Genomic DNA, 20,177 nt, shown 5'->3' on the forward strand with positions numbered 1-20,177 from the left:
AGTGAGAAAAAAGTCAGACCAACAAACATACAAGGAAATAAACAAAGACATAGGCCACAGTACATATCTTACATCGATACATAATATTATTATTATTATTATACAACATTTTAATAAACAAGTAATAAAATGAACAAGTACCAGAATATTGAACTTATTTTTGTTTTTTTCTTTTAGGGTGGGCCGATCCCGACTGTACTGCAATGCCGGGCCAACCCGTGACAGAGGTGGAGCAAGCCCCTAGCACTCCGTCGATTTCCAAAAATAAGTTTAATATTCTGGTCGTGCGATGCACGACGTATCAGATATTAAGCTGATAAGAACAGATACTACACTTTGATCTTAGCCAAGAGGCCGAGAAGCGATAGCGTCGCGACGCAAAAAGCGTTTGATAGTAGTCCAAAGGGGTGCCTAGGCGAGGTACACACGCCATCATACCCCGGAAGGACGTTGCGAAAGTAGAAATTGGCGGGAAACTTGTAGTACTCTTTGTTTCGTCTTGGGCTTGTGGAGGCGCTAGGGGTGGTAGTTGAGCAATAGTCCCAAGGTCACACGGCATCGCATAGTGCGGAGTAGTAGTACAGGTAAGGGTAGAATGGCGTCCGAGAGTTGCGTGAGGAGCCATCTGCTGAGGAGAAGAAGAAAGGAGCCTGTCCCATTTGACTGTTTGTGACACACGCGCGCTCTGTTGGCGGTTTGAGGAAGCAGAGGTGCGGACGGCGTGGTCCGTTGCCTAGGCCCATTTGACGCCATACTCAGGGGTAGCAGTGAACCGAGTGTCGAGATGGAGAGGGCTGCGAGTAGTTTGATCCGAAAGTGCAGGGTAGTGGTGTTCGTCCGAGGGAAGTCGCCGCTTTTGACCGTTGGTAAAATGGGGCATAGAGGAGAGGCTGTAGGCTCCCCCTGTCGATATGCGGCCCCTTATTGGTTTGGCAAGTCGTATAAGCGGGGCTCGTCATACTTACCTGGCGTAGGGGTTACCGTGATCAACAAGGCGGTTCCCCCAGGGTGAGGCCCTTGCATTGCACTTCGCTTGGGTTGACCCCTGCGAATACCCCAAATGTGGGTATCTCGGGCGCGTAATTTTTGGTAGTCGGGACTGCGTTCGCGCTGTCCCGGACTTTTTAGTAAAGAAACAAAAATTTGTGACAAAGGGGTTCGTTTTGGTAATTGTTTAGTGAAGAGAAATAAAGCTTGTGATTTTTACACTTTCCCTTGTTTTGCTGAAACTTCCGAACAATGTCCTTGAGCTGTACGGTGCATGAGGGTATACTCCTGTTGCTAAGTTACGGAAAGGTCCTTTCTCATAACGTAGCAGAGCGGGGGTTACCCTTAAAAAAAAAAAAAAAAAAAAAAAAAGAAAGAAATACATCCTCCCTCCCACTTTACTGACTATTCCGATAGGGACGAGTGTTTTGACTATTTTGTCTTCCCCTGCAAGGTAAACGTCTCTCTCTCTCTCTCTCTCTCTCTCTCTCTCTCTCTCTCTCTCTCTCTCTCTCTCTCTCTCTCTCTCTCTCTCACTCACTCACTCACTCACTCACTCACTCACACAGAGAGACGGAGAGACATACATACATGCATGCATAAATAAGTATGAACCTATGTCCGCGACCATTACAAGAGCTTCTTCTTCTTATTATTATTATTATTATTATTATTATTATTATTATTATTATTATTATTATTTGGTGACTTACCCACAAGAGCTTGAGGGCAGGAGTGGTGACAATGAAAAACAACCACAAACATACATATTTTATTATTACATACATACATACATACATAACATTATAATAATTAGGGTACACAGAATACGTGTTTAACATTACAGTAGTGAGAAAAAAGTCAGACCAACAAACATACAAGGAAATAAACAAAGACATAGGCCACAGTACATATCTTACATCGATACATAATATTATTATTATTATTATACAACATTTTAATAAACAAGTAATAAAATGAACAAGTACCAGAATATTGAACTTATTTTTGTTTTTTTCTTTTAGGGTGGGCCGATCCCGACTGTACTGCAATGCCGGGCCAACCCGTGACAGAGGTGGAGCAAGCCCCTAGCACTCCGTCGATTTCCAAAAATAAGTTTAATATTCTGGTCGTGCGATGCACGACGTATCAGATATTAAGCTGATAAGAACAGATACTACACTTTGATCTTAGCCAAGAGGCCGAGAAGCGATAGCGTCGCGACCAAGGACCAAGGGGGATGTTTTCATTCCCCTCCCTGAAGGGGAGGGGCGGGCCACCTAGAAGGTAACGCCTTCTCTCTGGCCAGGAGATTTGGCGGGGTTCGGGGATTTGGAGTGGTTTGAAGTTAGAGAGGGGCGGTGTTAGGTTTTTGTGAGGTGGGGGTGTTTGGCCTCCTGGCTAAGGGTGCAGTACCTGCTCTTGTGCTTTTTATTGAGTTTTTACTAAGGATACATTTTGTTACAATACATGTTTGGTTTACAATACAAATGAGATTACAAATACATATAGAGATTACAATGAGGTTTTACATAAAGTGGTGGTATGGTTGCGGGTTGGACGTGGTGTTAAGGTAGGTTTGGGATGTTAGGAAGTGGAGGGTTGTTGTGATGTTTGTGATGGAGGTGGCTAATAGTCGGAGAAGGTCTAGTATTGGGAGGGGTGGTATAAAGTAGTTGGTTTGAGGAATGGGTGGATGGATGACTGGTGGAGGGGTTGGGGGTGGCGGTGGGCGTGGGCGGCGGTGGGAGTTGTTAGAAGGTATACGGGTGGGTGGGGGGTGGGGAGCGGGACTGCTCTACTCGGTGGTACTGAGAGTTGACTCGGACGCCGGTGGTGACGAGGTGGTGTACATCTTCTTCAGCAGGGAGATGGATGCGGACCATGTATGTCGGGCCGTTCCTGTTGAATATTCTGAATGCTCTGAGGGCTGGGATGCCTGCTGTTTTGAGTTGCTCGAGGATGTCGCTTGTGGTTATTGTAGGGTCAATGCCCCGGATGACACAACTCGGTGCTGGCTGCTGGGGTGCTGGTGGAGTGGCAGTTGCTTCTTCTTGTTGTATGGCTGGCTGAGCTGTGCTGGTTGGTTCTACTTGGTTGGGCGTTGCTTCTTCTTGAGGTGTGATGGTTGCGTCTACTCTGTTGACAGGGGATTGCTGGGTGCTAGGTTGTGAGGGACTGAGGGGGGTGATGGGTATTGACATTATGGGAGAGGGGTGCATAGAAGTGGTGGTAGTAATGATAGAGGTGTGGGTAGGAGTGATGGCCGAGGTAGTGATGGTAGTAGTGGTAGTGGTTATTGATATGGACGAAATGGCGGAGGGAGGTGGTGGGGGTTCCTGGGTTGCGGGTTGATTTTCTATGACAGTGGGAAGAGTGTTGGGGTTTTCATCCAGTTGCTGCATTATATAGTCCGGGGTTGGTACCACTGTGTATATCCTGTTGTTTATTTTTGCTCCGTCGACTTCCATAACTGATGCGTCAACGTCATTTCTAAGGTAGACCAGGACTTGCGTAGACGGTTGAGAAGTAGCGCTGACGCAGGAGTCTGCGGACATCGTAGACTCGGAGGCCGGCTTTCCGTAGTTGGGTCCTGATGACATGTTCTGATAGGCTGGTTTCTACACCTGTTATGAGGGAGAGATAATACATGATTTTGTGGGGAGGCGACAACCAACTAGGAGTCTGCCTATTTCTGCTTGTGTGGGCCGACTGGGTTGCGATTTTAGAGTTGAGGGCACCCCAGCCGAAAAAAATACAGGTGTTGAGTTGATCTCGAGTATGGAGAGGAGATGGCGTCGCGACGCAAAAAGCGTTTGATAGTAGTCCAAAGGGGTGCCTAGGCGAGGTACACACGCCATCATACCCCGGAAGGACGTTGCGAAAGTAGAAATTGGCGGGAAACTTGTAGTACTCTTTGTTTCGTCTTGGGCTTGTGGAGGCGCTAGGGGTGGTAGTTGAGCAATAGTCCCAAGGTCACACGGCATCGCATAGTGCGGAGTAGTAGTACAGGTAAGGGTAGAATGGCGTCCGAGAGTTGCGTGAGGAGCCATCTGCTGAGGAGAAGAAGAAAGGAGCCTGTCCCATTTGACTGTTTGTGACACACGCGCGCTCTGTTGGCGGTTTGAGGAAGCAGAGGTGCGGACGGCGTGGTCCGTTGCCTAGGCCCATTTGACGCCATACTCAGGGTAGCAGTGAACCGAGTGTCGAGATGGAGAGGGCTGCGAGTAGTTTGATCCGAAAGTGCAGGGTAGTGGTGTTCGTCCGAGGGAAGTCGCCGCTTTTGACCGTTGGTAAAATGGGGCATAGAGGAGAGGCTGTAGGCTCCCCCTGTCGATATGCGGCCCCTTATTGGTTTGGCAAGTCGTATAAGCGGGGCTCGTCATACTTACCTGGCGTAGGGGTTACCGTGATCAACAAGGCGGTTCCCCCAGGGTGAGGCCCTTGCATTGCACTTCGCTTGGGTTGACCCCTGCGAATACCCCAAATGTGGGTATCTCGGGCGCGTAATTTTTGGTAGTCGGGACTGCGTTCGCGCTGTCCCGGACTTTTTAGTAAAGAAACAAAAATTTGTGACAAAGGGGTTCGTTTTGGTAATTGTTTAGTGAAGAGAAATAAAGCTTGTGATTTTTACACTTTCCCTTGTTTTGCTGAAACTTCCGAACAATGTCCTTGAGCTGTACGGTGCATGAGGGTATACTCCTGTTGCTAAGTTACGGAAAGGTCCTTTCTCATAACGTAGCAGAGCGGGGGTTACCCTTAAAAAAAAAAAAAAAAAAAAAAAGAAAGAAATACATCCTCCCTCCCACTTTACTGACTATTCCGATAGGGACGAGTGTTTTGACTATTTTGTCTTCCCCTGCAAGGTAAACGTCTCTCTCTCTCTCTCTCTCTCTCTCTCTCTCTCTCTCTCTCTCTCTCTCTCTCTCTCTCTCTCTCTCTCTCTCTCTCTCTCACTCACTCACTCACTCACTCACTCACTCACACAGAGAGACGGAGAGACATACATACATGCATGCATAAATAAGTATGAACCTATGTCCGCGACCATTACAAGAGCTTCTTCTTCTTATTATTATTATTATTATTATTATTATTATTATTATTATTATTATTATTATTATTATTTGGTGACTTACCCACAAGAGCTTGAGGGCAGGAGTGGTGACAATGAAAAACAACCACAAACATACATATTTTATTATTACATACATACATACATACATAACATTATAATAATTAGGGTACACAGAATACGTGTTTAACATTACAGTAGTGAGAAAAAAGTCAGACCAACAAACATACAAGGAAATAAACAAAGACATAGGCCACAGTACATATCTTACATCGATACATAATATTATTATTATTATTATACAACATTTTAATAAACAAGTAATAAAATGAACAAGTACCAGAATATTGAACTTATTTTTGTTTTTTTCTTTTAGGGTGGGCCGATCCCGACTGTACTGCAATGCCGGGCCAACCCGTGACAGAGGTGGAGCAAGCCCCTAGCACTCCGTCGATTTCCAAAAATAAGTTTAATATTCTGGTCGTGCGATGCACGACGTATCAGATATTAAGCTGATAAGAACAGAAATTTTTTATTAAACAATGTTTTAAGAAAATTTACAAAGAAAATAACAAACTACACAACAATTCCATAATATAAAAACTGGCATAAAAATGTCCAGGACTGTTCTTTTATATTATGATCACTACACTATACTGCACTTCACTACACACACTACAAACTCACTACATCGCTGTAGTCCGTCATAATCGGTAAAGCAGTCTCTTTCTGCCTCACTGTCACAACCACGGCCTCATGTGACCTTACTACCCCGGTATTCACCTTGAGAGGCTGAGGGAAACCGTGGGAAAACCCCAGTCAGGGTACTTGGTCATCTCTGTCGGACACCGGTGATGTGCTCCACATAGATGTCGCGAGTGAAGCTAATTGTGTCCGACACACATAGTTTCTTGAAGAGATTCAGGTATCTTTTGCTGCAGATGGAACGCAGCACTTTGTCATTAGCTGGGTCCCAAGATCCCAAAGACCCAACTAAGATGGCATCAATCTCCACCGATTCAAAACGAGCACGAAGAGCCGTCGCCAAGGTAGCGTATTTCTCTCTTTTGGCCTGTCTGGCATCTTCAAAAGCAGATCTTCTATTATCAAATGGGATTGATATATCCAAAATGAGAGCTTTTCCGTTTTTGACGATAACCAGGTCTGGTCGCAAGTTGTCGTGTACCACCTGGTTCTCACTGAAGATATTGAACCTTGTAGCGGCTGCCCTTTTAACCCTGTTGACTACAGCATTGTGTCTCTGCTGATAGAGTGCAGAGTATCTCATGCAATGATTGGCTACATGAGGCAGGGTTTCATTTTCGTAACCGCATCTCCTACACTTCTTGTTGCCATCAGATGTAGATCGGCGACTCCCATTGAGCGGTAGAAGGTTTAGCCTAGCTCGGTGGATAAATCTCCAGTCTGCAAATCTGGTGTACAGACCGGTCCTCAAGAAGTGGGAGCTGGATGAGTCAGCGGCTACGCAATCCATAACTTTTCCTTGATTGGGCAAATTGACCAGTCTATTAAGGTGCTTCGACTGAAGGTTTGTTCTGAGGGTCTTCAGCACCTTATGACGGTCATTACCGTACAAGGTCTTATCATTGATTTTAATGCTTGGGACGAAGTCCTCCATTTTCCATGTGACTTGGTTTCTCGCCGATGCCTTTCTAGCTTGAGTCCAGACGGATTGAAGAGGATTAGTGTTCCGTCTGAACTCACCTTCATTGTTGCCATTCAAGTACGCAGAAAGATCATCATCTCTAGTTGGTCTTCCAATCCTCTTCTGGACCAAGATCTTGAGGTCCTCTAGTGCAAGCTCAGCAGTGCACCGATCAGTAGAGGTTAACAGCTTAAAAGCATTATCGATGAGATGGAAGTCGGAATCATTTTCTGCTACAGGCAACCCAATGCATCCTGACTTAGTAGGGCCATAGAGGTAGTCGTTAGAGGCCTCTTGAGATAAGTATAAGGTCTTCTTTACTTCGGCCTTAATAAAACTGTCAAGTTTCGACCACTCACCCTTATTGTGTTGTGCATTCCTCATTATAAATTGTAATGAAGGATAGAAAAAGGCCTTCAAGGCATCAATTCGTTGCCAAGGAGCTAGCTTAGATTGTAGTAACTTCTGTGCAATTAAGATGACATCAGCAAGCTCCTTGGTGTTGGATGAGATGTGGAATCCAACCGGTTTCCCCAGGAACTTTTCAAACTCACCATCTTGAAGTGCTCTAATTTCTTCATCTCCTATTTTAAACACAGAATTTCTCGTTCCAACTGGGGTCTCTCCAGACAGATGTAAACTGAAGGACTTCGATGCTTTTAGTTTGATGTTAATTTTCTTGGATAAAGTATCGATGACATTAATATTATCTGTGTAGCAGAAAAAGACTGCTTAACCGATTATGACAGACTACAGTGTAGTGAGTTCTTAGTGCTGAAGTGTAGTGTAGTGTTGTGTAGTGTTCATGCTATAAAAGAACAGTTCTGGACATTTTTATGCCAGTTTTATATCATGAAATTGTTGTGTAGTTTGTTATTATTATTGTAATTTTCCTTTAAAGCATTTATAAATAAAAAATTCTGTTCTTATCAGCTTAATATCTGATACGTCGTGCATCGCACGACCAGAATATTAAACTTATTTTTGGAAATCGACGGAGTGCTAGGGGCTTGCTCCACCTCTGTCACGGGTTGGCCCGGCATTGCAGTACAGTCGGGATCGGCCCACCCTAAAAGAAAAAAACAAAAATAAGTTCAATATTCTGGTACTTGTTCATTTTATTACTTGTTTATTAAAATGTTGTATAATAATAATAATAATATTATGTATCGATGTAAGATATGTACTGTGGCCTATGTCTTTGTTTATTTCCTTGTATGTTTGTTGGTCTGACTTTTTTCTCACTACTGTAATGTTAAACACGTATTCTGTGTACCCTAATTATTATAATGTTATGTATGTATGTATGTATGTAATAATAAAATATGTATGTTTGTGGTTGTTTTTCATTGTCACCACTCCTGCCCTCAAGCTCTTGTGGGTAAGTCACCAAATAATAATAATAATAATAATAATAATAATAATAATAATAATAATAATAATAAGAAGAAGAAGCTCTTGTAATGGTCGCGGACATAGGTTCATACTTATTTATGCATGCATGTATGTATGTCTCTCCGTCTCTCTGTGTGAGTGAGTGAGTGAGTGAGTGAGTGAGTGAGAGAGAGAGAGAGAGAGAGAGAGAGAGAGAGAGAGAGAGAGAGACGTTTACCTTGCAGGGGAAGACAAAATAGTCAAAACACTCGTCCCTATCGGAATAGTCAGTAAAGTGGGAGGGAGGATGTATTTCTTTCTTTTTTTTTTTTTTTTTTTTTTTTAAGGGTAACCCCCGCTCTGCTACGTTATGAGAAAGGACCTTTCCGTAACTTAGCAACAGGAGTATACCCTCATGCACCGTACAGCTCAAGGACATTGTTCGGAAGTTTCAGCAAAACAAGGGAAAGTGTAAAAATCACAAGCTTTATTTCTCTTCACTAAACAATTACCAAAACGAACCCCTTTGTCACAAATTTTTGTTTCTTTACTAAAAAGTCCGGGACAGCGCGAACGCAGTCCCGACTACCAAAAATTACGCGCCCGAGATACCCACATTTGGGGTATTCGCAGGGGTCAACCCAAGCGAAGTGCAATGCAAGGGCCTCACCCTGGGGGAACCGCCTTGTTGATCACGGTAACCCCTACGCCAGGTAAGTATGACGAGCCCCGCTTATACGACTTGCCAAACCAATAAGGGGCCGCATATCGACAGGGGGAGCCTACAGCCTCTCCTCTATGCCCCATTTTACCAACGGTCAAAAGCGGCGACTTCCCTCGGACGAACACCACTACCCTGCACTTTCGGATCAAACTACTCGCAGCCCTCTCCATCTCGACACTCGGTTCACTGCTACCCCTGAGTATGGCGTCAAATGGGCCTAGGCAACGGACCACGCCGTCCGCACCTCTGCTTCCTCAAACCGCCAACAGAGCGCGCGTGTGTCACAAACAGTCAAATGGGACAGGCTCCTTTCTTCTTCTCCTCAGCAGATGGCTCCTCACGCAACTCTCGGACGCCATTCTACCCTTACCTGTACTACTACTCCGCACTATGCGATGCCGTGTGACCTTGGGACTATTGCTCAACTACCACCCCTAGCGCCTCCACAAGCCCAAGACGAAACAAAGAGTACTACAAGTTTCCCGCCAATTTCTACTTTCGCAACGTCCTTCCGGGGTATGATGGCGTGTGTACCTCGCCTAGGCACCCCTTTGGACTACTATCAAACGCTTTTTGCGTCGCGACGCTATCGCTTCTCGGCCTCTTGGCTAAGATCAAAGTGTAGTATCTGTTCTTATCAGCTTAATATCTGATACGTCGTGCATCGCACGACCAGAATATTAAACTTATTTTTGGAAATCGACGGAGTGCTAGGGGCTTGCTCCACCTCTGTCACGGGTTGGCCCGGCATTGCAGTACAGTCGGGATCGGCCCACCCTAAAAGAAAAAAACAAAAATAAGTTCAATATTCTGGTACTTGTTCATTTTATTACTTGTTTATTAAAATGTTGTATAATAATAATAATAATATTATGTATCGATGTAAGATATGTACTGTGGCCTATGTCTTTGTTTATTTCCTTGTATGTTTGTTGGTCTGACTTTTTTCTCACTACTGTAATGTTAAACACGTATTCTGTGTACCCTAATTATTATAATGTTATGTATGTATGTATGTATGTAATAATAAAATATGTATGTTTGTGGTTGTTTTTCATTGTCACCACTCCTGCCCTCAAGCTCTTGTGGGTAAGTCACCAAATAATAATAATAATAATAATAATAATAATAATAATAATAATAATAATAATAAGAAGAAGAAGCTCTTGTAATGGTCGCGGACATAGGTTCATACTTATTTATGCATGCATGTATGTATGTCTCTCCGTCTCTCTGTGTGAGTGAGTGAGTGAGTGAGTGAGTGAGTGAGAGAGAGAGAGAGAGAGAGAGAGAGAGAGAGAGAGAGAGAGAGACGTTTACCTTGCAGGGGAAGACAAAATAGTCAAAACACTCGTCCCTATCGGAATAGTCAGTAAAGTGGGAGGGAGGATGTATTTCTTTCTTTTTTTTTTTTTTTTTTTTTTTTAAGGGTAACCCCCGCTCTGCTACGTTATGAGAAAGGACCTTTCCGTAACTTAGCAACAGGAGTATACCCTCATGCACCGTACAGCTCAAGGACATTGTTCGGAAGTTTCAGCAAAACAAGGGAAAGTGTAAAAATCACAAGCTTTATTTCTCTTCACTAAACAATTACCAAAACGAACCCCTTTGTCACAAATTTTTGTTTCTTTACTAAAAAGTCCGGGACAGCGCGAACGCAGTCCCGACTACCAAAAATTACGCGCCCGAGATACCCACATTTGGGGTATTCGCAGGGGTCAACCCAAGCGAAGTGCAATGCAAGGGCCTCACCCTGGGGGAACCGCCTTGTTGATCACGGTAACCCCTACGCCAGGTAAGTATGACGAGCCCCGCTTATACGACTTGCCAAACCAATAAGGGGCCGCATATCGACAGGGGGAGCCTACAGCCTCTCCTCTATGCCCCATTTTACCAACGGTCAAAAGCGGCGACTTCCCTCGGACGAACACCACTACCCTGCACTTTCGGATCAAACTACTCGCAGCCCTCTCCATCTCGACACTCGGTTCACTGCTACCCCTGAGTATGGCGTCAAATGGGCCTAGGCAACGGACCACGCCGTCCGCACCTCTGCTTCCTCAAACCGCCAACAGAGCGCGCGTGTGTCACAAACAGTCAAATGGGACAGGCTCCTTTCTTCTTCTCCTCAGCAGATGGCTCCTCACGCAACTCTCGGACGCCATTCTACCCTTACCTGTACTACTACTCCGCACTATGCGATGCCGTGTGACCTTGGGACTATTGCTCAACTACCACCCCTAGCGCCTCCACAAGCCCAAGACGAAACAAAGAGTACTACAAGTTTCCCGCCAATTTCTACTTTCGCAACGTCCTTCCGGGGTATGATGGCGTGTGTACCTCGCCTAGGCACCCCTTTGGACTACTATCAAACGCTTTTTGCGTCGCGACGCTATCGCTTCTCGGCCTCTTGGCTAAGATCAAAGTGTAGTATCTGTTCTTATCAGCTTAATATCTGATACGTCGTGCATCGCACGACCAGAATATTAAACTTATTTTTGGAAATCGACGGAGTGCTAGGGGCTTGCTCCACCTCTGTCACGGGTTGGCCCGGCATTGCAGTACAGTCGGGATCGGCCCACCCTAAAAGAAAAAAACAAAAATAAGTTCAATATTCTGGTACTTGTTCATTTTATTACTTGTTTATTAAAATGTTGTATAATAATAATAATAATATTATGTATCGATGTAAGATATGTACTGTGGCCTATGTCTTTGTTTATTTCCTTGTATGTTTGTTGGTCTGACTTTTTTCTCACTACTGTAATGTTAAACACGTATTCTGTGTACCCTAATTATTATAATGTTATGTATGTATGTATGTATGTAATAATAAAATATGTATGTTTGTGGTTGTTTTTCATTGTCACCACTCCTGCCCTCAAGCTCTTGTGGGTAAGTCACCAAATAATAATAATAATAATAATAATAATAATAATAATAATAATAATAATAATAAGAAGAAGAAGCTCTTGTAATGGTCGCGGACATAGGTTCATACTTATTTATGCATGCATGTATGTATGTCTCTCCGTCTCTCTGTGTGAGTGAGTGAGTGAGTGAGTGAGTGAGTGAGAGAGAGAGAGAGAGAGAGAGAGAGAGAGAGAGAGAGAGAGAGAGAGACGTTTACCTTGCAGGGGAAGACAAAATAGTCAAAACACTCGTCCCTATCGGAATAGTCAGTAAAGTGGGAGGGAGGATGTATTTCTTTCTTTTTTTTTTTTTTTTTTTTTTTTAAGGGTAACCCCCGCTCTGCTACGTTATGAGAAAGGACCTTTCCGTAACTTAGCAACAGGAGTATACCCTCATGCACCGTACAGCTCAAGGACATTGTTCGGAAGTTTCAGCAAAACAAGGGAAAGTGTAAAAATCACAAGCTTTATTTCTCTTCACTAAACAATTACCAAAACGAACCCCTTTGTCACAAATTTTTGTTTCTTTACTAAAAAGTCCGGGACAGCGCGAACGCAGTCCCGACTACCAAAAATTACGCGCCCGAGATACCCACATTTGGGGTATTCGCAGGGGTCAACCCAAGCGAAGTGCAATGCAAGGGCCTCACCCTGGGGGAACCGCCTTGTTGATCACGGTAACCCCTACGCCAGGTAAGTATGACGAGCCCCGCTTATACGACTTGCCAAACCAATAAGGGGCCGCATATCGACAGGGGGAGCCTACAGCCTCTCCTCTATGCCCCATTTTACCAACGGTCAAAAGCGGCGACTTCCCTCGGACGAACACCACTACCCTGCACTTTCGGATCAAACTACTCGCAGCCCTCTCCATCTCGACACTCGGTTCACTGCTACCCCTGAGTATGGCGTCAAATGGGCCTAGGCAACGGACCACGCCGTCCGCACCTCTGCTTCCTCAAACCGCCAACAGAGCGCGCGTGTGTCACAAACAGTCAAATGGGACAGGCTCCTTTCTTCTTCTCCTCAGCAGATGGCTCCTCACGCAACTCTCGGACGCCATTCTACCCTTACCTGTACTACTACTCCGCACTATGCGATGCCGTGTGACCTTGGGACTATTGCTCAACTACCACCCCTAGCGCCTCCACAAGCCCAAGACGAAACAAAGAGTACTACAAGTTTCCCGCCAATTTCTACTTTCGCAACGTCCTTCCGGGGTATGATGGCGTGTGTACCTCGCCTAGGCACCCCTTTGGACTACTATCAAACGCTTTTTGCGTCGCGACGCTATCGCTTCTCGGCCTCTTGGCTAAGATCAAAGTGTAGTATCTGTTCTTATCAGCTTAATATCTGATACGTCGTGCATCGCACGACCAGAATATTAAACTTATTTTTGGAAATCGACGGAGTGCTAGGGGCTTGCTCCACCTCTGTCACGGGTTGGCCCGGCATTGCAGTACAGTCGGGATCGGCCCACCCTAAAAGAAAAAAACAAAAATAAGTTCAATATTCTGGTACTTGTTCATTTTATTACTTGTTTATTAAAATGTTGTATAATAATAATAATAATATTATGTATCGATGTAAGATATGTACTGTGGCCTATGTCTTTGTTTATTTCCTTGTATGTTTGTTGGTCTGACTTTTTTCTCACTACTGTAATGTTAAACACGTATTCTGTGTACCCTAATTATTATAATGTTATGTATGTATGTATGTATGTAATAATAAAATATGTATGTTTGTGGTTGTTTTTCTGTCACCACTCCTGCCCTCAAGCTCTTGTGGGTAAGTCACCAAATAATAATAATAATAATAATAATAATAATAATAATAATAATAATAATAATAAGAAGAAGAAGCTCTTGTAATGGTCGCGGACATAGGTTCATACTTATTTATGCATGCATGTATGTATGTCTCTCCGTCTCTCTGTGTGAGTGAGTGAGTGAGTGAGTGAGTGAGTGAGAGAGAGAGAGAGAGAGAGAGAGAGAGAGAGAGAGAGAGAGAGAGACGTTTACCTTGCAGGGGAAGACAAAATAGTCAAAACACTCGTCCCTATCGGAATAGTCAGTAAAGTGGGAGGGAGGATGTATTTCTTTCTTTTTTTTTTTTTTTTTTTTTTTTAAGGGTAACCCCCGCTCTGCTACGTTATGAGAAAGGACCTTTCCGTAACTTAGCAACAGGAGTATACCCTCATGCACCGTACAGCTCAAGGACATTGTTCGGAAGTTTCAGCAAAACAAGGGAAAGTGTAAAAATCACAAGCTTTATTTCTCTTCACTAAACAATTACCAAAACGAACCCCTTTGTCACAAATTTTTGTTTCTTTACTAAAAAGTCCGGGACAGCGCGAACGCAGTCCCGACTACCAAAAATTACGCGCCCGAGATACCCACATTTGGGGTATTCGCAGGGGTCAACCCAAGCGAAGTGCAATGCAAGGGCCTCACCCTGGGGGAACCGCCTTGTTGATCACGGTAACCCCTACGCCAGGTAAGTATGACGAGCCCCGCTTATACGACTTGCCAAACCAATAAGGGGCCGCATATCGACAGGGGGAGCCTACAGCCTCTCCTCTATGCCCCATTTTACCAACGGTCAAAAGCGGCGACTTCCCTCGGACGAACACCACTACCCTGCACTTTCGGATCAAACTACTCGCAGCCCTCTCCATCTCGACACTCGGTTCACTGCTACCCCTGAGTATGGCGTCAAATGGGCCTAGGCAACGGACCACGCCGTCCGCACCTCTGCTTCCTCAAACCGCCAACAGAGCGCGCGTGTGTCACAAACAGTCAAATGGGACAGGCTCCTTTCTTCTTCTCCTCAGCAGATGGCTCCTCACGCAACTCTCGGACGCCATTCTACCCTTACCTGTACTACTACTCCGCACTATGCGATGCCGTGTGACCTTGGGACTATTGCTCAACTACCACCCCTAGCGCCTCCACAAGCCCAAGACGAAACAAAGAGTACTACAAGTTTCCCGCCAATTTCTACTTTCGCAACGTCCTTCCGGGGTATGATGGCGTGTGTACCTCGCCTAGGCACCCCTTTGGACTACTATCAAACGCTTTTTGCGTCGCGACGCCATCGCCTCTCCATCATCCGAGAAACGATCTACACCGTTTTTATTACGGCTAGGAGACTCCACAACTCTAATATCGTGTCCTAGCCGTCCCAATAAAGCAGAATCAGGCCAGGCACCAAACAGGAAGCCGGCCTCCCCCATCATGCCAAACATCATCTTATCCGGTGTAGATCTCTCCTTCAGTGATGCAGCTCTACTGGCCTACCTGAAAAACGAAGGAGTTCCAGCAATTAATCTTTCAAGACTCCAAGTTGACTTCACCCCCACGGACAGAGTGCTAATCAAGCTAAGCTCAGAACGGGCAGTACACGCAGCCCTCAGGTATGGCATATATATCTACGGCAAGCCACACCTGGCAGAGCCATGCCCACCGTGCATGGCAAACGATCTCGGACCGGACCCGGGAACCCAGCCACCCCAGTCACCTCGAACGCCAGCGAAGATACCTCCACCACCCTACACCCCCCCACCATACCTCCCACCACACCAACCGTCAACCCATCCTTTCACCACCCCAATAACTACCATCACCACCACCATTGCTACTACCCCCGCCCGGACCGCTCCCCTTACTCCTGTAACTACTACAACCATGGCCCATTCCACTCCCATTATGATGTCTCCCACCACATCAACCCTCCCCAGCCCTACCCGGCCACCAACAACAGAAGAAGAAGAAGCCCACAACAGTGTAATGGAAACAGAACGACCACCACCACCAGCTCCCGAGTCCGAGTCCGGGCCTCACCGAACTACCCAGTCACCATCACCACCCACAGAAGAAAGCACCAGCAGCTGCGTCATCCGAGGCGTAAACCCAGCCATCCCACCGGAGCTCATCCTGCAGGAAGTCAGAAACACAGGACTCCAACCCAAGAAAGTCACCAGAATACAAAATGCAGCCGGACCGACCTACATGGTGCGACTACATCTCCAGCTTCCCGAAGAGACAGAGCGCCTCATCCAACACGGAATTCAGCTCTTCGGGAAACAACACCGTGTGGAACCATCTCGCTCCCCACCCAAAACCCAAAACCGCCCAAACCCTCCTCGCAACCAACCCCGTCCCCAACACCATCTCCCGAATCCACACCATAATACGAACCTCCTCCACCTTCTACTCACGTCCCTAGCAAATATCACCGCATTTTACCAGCAAATCCTTCCCACCCTACTCACTAGCAAGTAAGAAACTAATGTACAACCTTTGTATTCTATTGTAAATCACATGTAACCATTGTAAGAAATTCTTAATAAAAAGCACAAGGCACATACTACACACTTAGCCAAGAGGTCAAACTCCCCCAATTCACTAAAACCTAACGCTCCCCCTTTCTCACTTCAAACCAATCCAAATCCCCGAACCCCGCCAAATCTCCTGGCCAGAGAGAAGGCGTTACCTTCTAGGTGGCCCGCCCCTCCCCTTCGGGGAGGGGAATGAAAACATCCCCCTTGGTCCTTGGTCGCGACGCTATCGCTTCTCGGCCTCTTGGCTAAGATCAAAGTGTAGTATCTGTTCTTATCAGCTTAATATCTGATACGTCGTGCATCGCACGACCAGAATATTAAACTTATTTTTGGAAATCGACGGAGTGCTAGGGGCTTGCTCCACCTCTGTCACGGGTTGGCCCGGCATTGCAGTACAGTCGGGATCGGCCCACCCTAAAAGAAAAAAACAAAAATAAGTTCAATATTCTGGTACTTGTTCATTTTATTACTTGTTTATTAAAATGTTGTATAATAATAATAATAATATTATGTATCGATGTAAGATATGTACTGTGGCCTATGTCTTTGTTTATTTCCTTGTATGTTTGTTGGTCTGACTTTTTTCTCACTACTGTAATGTTAAACACGTATTCTGTGTACCCTAATTATTATAATGTTATGTATGTATGTATGTATGTAATAATAAAATATGTATGTTTGTGGTTGTTTTTCATTGTCACCACTCCTGCCCTCAAGCTCTTGTGGGTAAGTCACCAAATAATAATAATAATAATAATAATAATAATAATAATAATAATAATAATAATAAGAAGAAGAAGCTCTTGTAATGGTCGCGGACATAGGTTCATACTTATTTATGCATGCATGTATGTATGTCTCTCCGTCTCTCTGTGTGAGTGAGTGAGTGAGTGAGTGAGTGAGTGAGAGAGAGAGAGAGAGAGAGAGAGAGAGAGAGAGAGAGAGAGAGAGACGTTTACCTTGCAGGGGAAGACAAAATAGTCAAAACACTCGTCCCTATCGGAATAGTCAGTAAAGTGGGAGGGAGGATGTATTTCTTTCTTTTTTTTTTTTTTTTTTTTTTTTAAGGGTAACCCCCGCTCTGCTACGTTATGAGAAAGGACCTTTCCGTAACTTAGCAACAGGAGTATACCCTCATGCACCGTACAGCTCAAGGACATTGTTCGGAAGTTTCAGCAAAACAAGGGAAAGTGTAAAAATCACAAGCTTTATTTCTCTTCACTAAACAATTACCAAAACGAACCCCTTTGTCACAAATTTTTGTTTCTTTACTAAAAAGTCCGGGACAGCGCGAACGCAGTCCCGACTACCAAAAATTACGCGCCCGAGATACCCACATTTGGGGTATTCGCAGGGGTCAACCCAAGCGAAGTGCAATGCAAGGGCCTCACCCTGGGGGAACCGCCTTGTTGATCACGGTAACCCCTACGCCAGGTAAGTATGACGAGCCCCGCTTATACGACTTGCCAAACCAATAAGGGGCCGCATATCGACAGGGGGAGCCTACAGCCTCTCCTCTATGCCCCATTTTACCAACGGTCAAAAGCGGCGACTTCCCTCGGACGAACACCACTACCCTGCACTTTCGGATCAAACTACTCGCAGCCCTCTCCATCTCGACACTCGGTTCACTGCTACCCCTGAGTATGGCGTCAAATGGGCCTAGGCAACGGACCACGCCGTCCGCACCTCTGCTTCCTCAAACCGCCAACAGAGCGCGCGTGTGTCACAAACAGTCAAATGGGACAGGCTCCTTTCTTCTTCTCCTCAGCAGATGGCTCCTCACGCAACTCTCGGACGCCATTCTACCCTTACCTGTACTACTACTCCGCACTATGCGATGCCGTGTGACCTTGGGACTATTGCTCAACTACCACCCCTAGCGCCTCCACAAGCCCAAGACGAAACAAAGAGTACTACAAGTTTCCCGCCAATTTCTACTTTCGCAACGTCCTTCCGGGGTATGATGGCGTGTGTACCTCGCCTAGGCACCCCTTTGGACTACTATCAAACGCTTTTTGCGTCGCGACGCTATCGCTTCTCGGCCTCTTGGCTAAGATCAAAGTGTAGTATCTGTTCTTATCAGCTTAATATCTGATACGTCGTGCATCGCACGACCAGAATATTAAACTTATTTTTGGAAATCGACGGAGTGCTAGGGGCTTGCTCCACCTCTGTCACGGGTTGGCCCGGCATTGCAGTACAGTCGGGATCGGCCCACCCTAAAAGAAAAAAACAAAAATAAGTTCAATATTCTGGTACTTGTTCATTTTATTACTTGTTTATTAAAATGTTGTATAATAATAATAATAATATTATGTATCGATGTAAGATATGTACTGTGGCCTATGTCTTTGTTTATTTCCTTGTATGTTTGTTGGTCTGACTTTTTTCTCACTACTGTAATGTTAAACACGTATTCTGTGTACCCTAATTATTATAATGTTATGTATGTATGTATGTATGTAATAATAAAATATGTATGTTTGTGGTTGTTTTTCATTGTCACCACTCCTGCCCTCAAGCTCTTGTGGGTAAGTCACCAAATAATAATAATAATAATAATAATAATAATAATAATAATAATAATAATAATAAGAAGAAGAAGCTCTTGTAATGGTCGCGGACATAGGTTCATACTTATTTATGCATGCATGTATGTATGTCTCTCCGTCTCTCTGTGTGAGTGAGTGAGTGAGTGAGTGAGTGAGTGAGAGAGAGAGAGAGAGAGAGAGAGAGAGAGAGAGAGAGAGAGAGAGACGTTTACCTTGCAGGGGAAGACAAAATAGTCAAAACACTCGTCCCTATCGGAATAGTCAGTAAAGTGGGAGGGAGGATGTATTTCTTTCTTTTTTTTTTTTTTTTTTTTTTTTAAGGGTAACCCCCGCTCTGCTACGTTATGAGAAAGGACCTTTCCGTAACTTAGCAACAGGAGTATACCCTCATGCACCGTACAGCTCAAGGACATTGTTCGGAAGTTTCAGCAAAACAAGGGAAAGTGTAAAAATCACAAGCTTTATTTCTCTTCACTAAACAATTACCAAAACGAACCCCTTTGTCACAAATTTTTGTTTCTTTACTAAAAAGTCCGGGACAGCGCGAACGCAGTCCCGACTACCAAAAATTACGCGCCCGAGATACCCACATTTGGGGTATTCGCAGGGGTCAACCCAAGCGAAGTGCAATGCAAGGGCCTCACCCTGGGGGAACCGCCTTGTTGATCACGGTAACCCCTACGCCAGGTAAGTATGACGAGCCCCGCTTATACGACTTGCCAAACCAATAAGGGGCCGCATATCGACAGGGGGAGCCTACAGCCTCTCCTCTATGCCCCATTTTACCAACGGTCAAAAGCGGCGACTTCCCTCGGACGAACACCACTACCCTGCACTTTCGGATCAAACTACTCGCAGCCCTCTCCATCTCGACACTCGGTTCACTGCTACCCCTGAGTATGGCGTCAAATGGGCCTAGGCAACGGACCACGCCGTCCGCACCTCTGCTTCCTCAAACCGCCAACAGAGCGCGCGTGTGTCACAAACAGTCAAATGGGACAGGCTCCTTTCTTCTTCTCCTCAGCAGATGGCTCCTCACGCAACTCTCGGACGCCATTCTACCCTTACCTGTACTACTACTCCGCACTATGCGATGCCGTGTGACCTTGGGACTATTGCTCAACTACCACCCCTAGCGCCTCCACAAGCCCAAGACGAAACAAAGAGTACTACAAGTTTCCCGCCAATTTCTACTTTCGCAACGTCCTTCCGGGGTATGATGGCGTGTGTACCTCGCCTAGGCACCCCTTTGGACTACTATCAAACGCTTTTTGCGTCGCGACGCTATCGCTTCTCGGCCTCTTGGCTAAGATCAAAGTGTAGTATCTGTTCTTATCAGCTTAATATCTGATACGTCGTGCATCGCACGACCAGAATATTAAACTTATTTTTGGAAATCGACGGAGTGCTAGGGGCTTGCTCCACCTCTGTCACGGGTTGGCCCGGCATTGCAGTACAGTCGGGATCGGCCCACCCTAAAAGAAAAAAACAAAAATAAGTTCAATATTCTGGTACTTGTTCATTTTATTACTTGTTTAT

At 45.2% G+C, this 20,177-nt stretch overlaps 18 non-coding genes across 18 annotated transcripts; 9 read left to right on the top strand and 9 right to left on the bottom strand.

The window, feature by feature from the left end:
* Positions 1–173: 173 nt before the first annotated feature.
* LOC136859185 (U2 spliceosomal RNA) lies at positions 174–366 on the bottom strand. The gene has a single exon (XR_011017696.1). It is a non-coding gene; the product is annotated as a U2 spliceosomal RNA (small nuclear RNA).
* Positions 367–957: 591 nt separating this feature from the next.
* On the top strand, positions 958–1,119 carry LOC136858954 (U1 spliceosomal RNA). The gene has a single exon (XR_010858719.1). It is a non-coding gene; the product is annotated as a U1 spliceosomal RNA (small nuclear RNA).
* An 889-nt stretch (positions 1,120–2,008) lies between these two features.
* Positions 2,009–2,201, bottom strand: LOC136859199 (U2 spliceosomal RNA). Its single transcript, XR_011017697.1, has one exon. It is a non-coding gene; the product is annotated as a U2 spliceosomal RNA (small nuclear RNA).
* Positions 2,202–4,371: 2,170 nt separating this feature from the next.
* Positions 4,372–4,533, top strand: LOC136858973 (U1 spliceosomal RNA). The gene has a single exon (XR_010858737.1). It is a non-coding gene; the product is annotated as a U1 spliceosomal RNA (small nuclear RNA).
* A 901-nt stretch (positions 4,534–5,434) lies between these two features.
* Positions 5,435–5,634, bottom strand: LOC137497167 (U2 spliceosomal RNA). Its single transcript, XR_011017707.1, has one exon. It is a non-coding gene; the product is annotated as a U2 spliceosomal RNA (small nuclear RNA).
* A 1,982-nt stretch (positions 5,635–7,616) lies between these two features.
* On the top strand, positions 7,617–7,801 carry LOC136859164 (U2 spliceosomal RNA). The gene has a single exon (XR_010858910.1). It is a non-coding gene; the product is annotated as a U2 spliceosomal RNA (small nuclear RNA).
* Positions 7,802–8,661: 860 nt separating this feature from the next.
* On the bottom strand, positions 8,662–8,823 carry LOC136859022 (U1 spliceosomal RNA). Its single transcript, XR_010858783.1, has one exon. It is a non-coding gene; the product is annotated as a U1 spliceosomal RNA (small nuclear RNA).
* A 591-nt stretch (positions 8,824–9,414) lies between these two features.
* Positions 9,415–9,607, top strand: LOC136859098 (U2 spliceosomal RNA). Its single transcript, XR_010858851.1, has one exon. It is a non-coding gene; the product is annotated as a U2 spliceosomal RNA (small nuclear RNA).
* Positions 9,608–10,467: 860 nt separating this feature from the next.
* On the bottom strand, positions 10,468–10,629 carry LOC136859023 (U1 spliceosomal RNA). Its single transcript, XR_010858784.1, has one exon. It is a non-coding gene; the product is annotated as a U1 spliceosomal RNA (small nuclear RNA).
* A 591-nt stretch (positions 10,630–11,220) lies between these two features.
* On the top strand, positions 11,221–11,413 carry LOC136859239 (U2 spliceosomal RNA). The gene has a single exon (XR_011017698.1). It is a non-coding gene; the product is annotated as a U2 spliceosomal RNA (small nuclear RNA).
* Positions 11,414–12,277: 864 nt separating this feature from the next.
* LOC137497145 (U1 spliceosomal RNA) lies at positions 12,278–12,439 on the bottom strand. The gene has a single exon (XR_011017681.1). It is a non-coding gene; the product is annotated as a U1 spliceosomal RNA (small nuclear RNA).
* Positions 12,440–13,030: 591 nt separating this feature from the next.
* LOC137497159 (U2 spliceosomal RNA) lies at positions 13,031–13,223 on the top strand. The gene has a single exon (XR_011017699.1). It is a non-coding gene; the product is annotated as a U2 spliceosomal RNA (small nuclear RNA).
* An 860-nt stretch (positions 13,224–14,083) lies between these two features.
* Positions 14,084–14,245, bottom strand: LOC137497146 (U1 spliceosomal RNA). The gene has a single exon (XR_011017682.1). It is a non-coding gene; the product is annotated as a U1 spliceosomal RNA (small nuclear RNA).
* A 2,063-nt stretch (positions 14,246–16,308) lies between these two features.
* Positions 16,309–16,501, top strand: LOC137497160 (U2 spliceosomal RNA). The gene has a single exon (XR_011017700.1). It is a non-coding gene; the product is annotated as a U2 spliceosomal RNA (small nuclear RNA).
* Positions 16,502–17,363: 862 nt separating this feature from the next.
* Positions 17,364–17,525, bottom strand: LOC137497147 (U1 spliceosomal RNA). Its single transcript, XR_011017683.1, has one exon. It is a non-coding gene; the product is annotated as a U1 spliceosomal RNA (small nuclear RNA).
* A 591-nt stretch (positions 17,526–18,116) lies between these two features.
* LOC137497161 (U2 spliceosomal RNA) lies at positions 18,117–18,309 on the top strand. The gene has a single exon (XR_011017701.1). It is a non-coding gene; the product is annotated as a U2 spliceosomal RNA (small nuclear RNA).
* Positions 18,310–19,171: 862 nt separating this feature from the next.
* LOC137497148 (U1 spliceosomal RNA) lies at positions 19,172–19,333 on the bottom strand. Its single transcript, XR_011017684.1, has one exon. It is a non-coding gene; the product is annotated as a U1 spliceosomal RNA (small nuclear RNA).
* A 591-nt stretch (positions 19,334–19,924) lies between these two features.
* LOC137497162 (U2 spliceosomal RNA) lies at positions 19,925–20,117 on the top strand. Its single transcript, XR_011017702.1, has one exon. It is a non-coding gene; the product is annotated as a U2 spliceosomal RNA (small nuclear RNA).
* The last annotated feature ends 60 nt before the right edge of the window (positions 20,118–20,177 follow it).

The sequence above is a fragment of the Anabrus simplex genome, chromosome 1, assembly GCF_040414725.1.
Source record: "Anabrus simplex isolate iqAnaSimp1 chromosome 1, ASM4041472v1, whole genome shotgun sequence".
Lineage (NCBI taxonomy): Eukaryota > Metazoa > Arthropoda > Insecta > Orthoptera > Tettigoniidae > Anabrus > Anabrus simplex.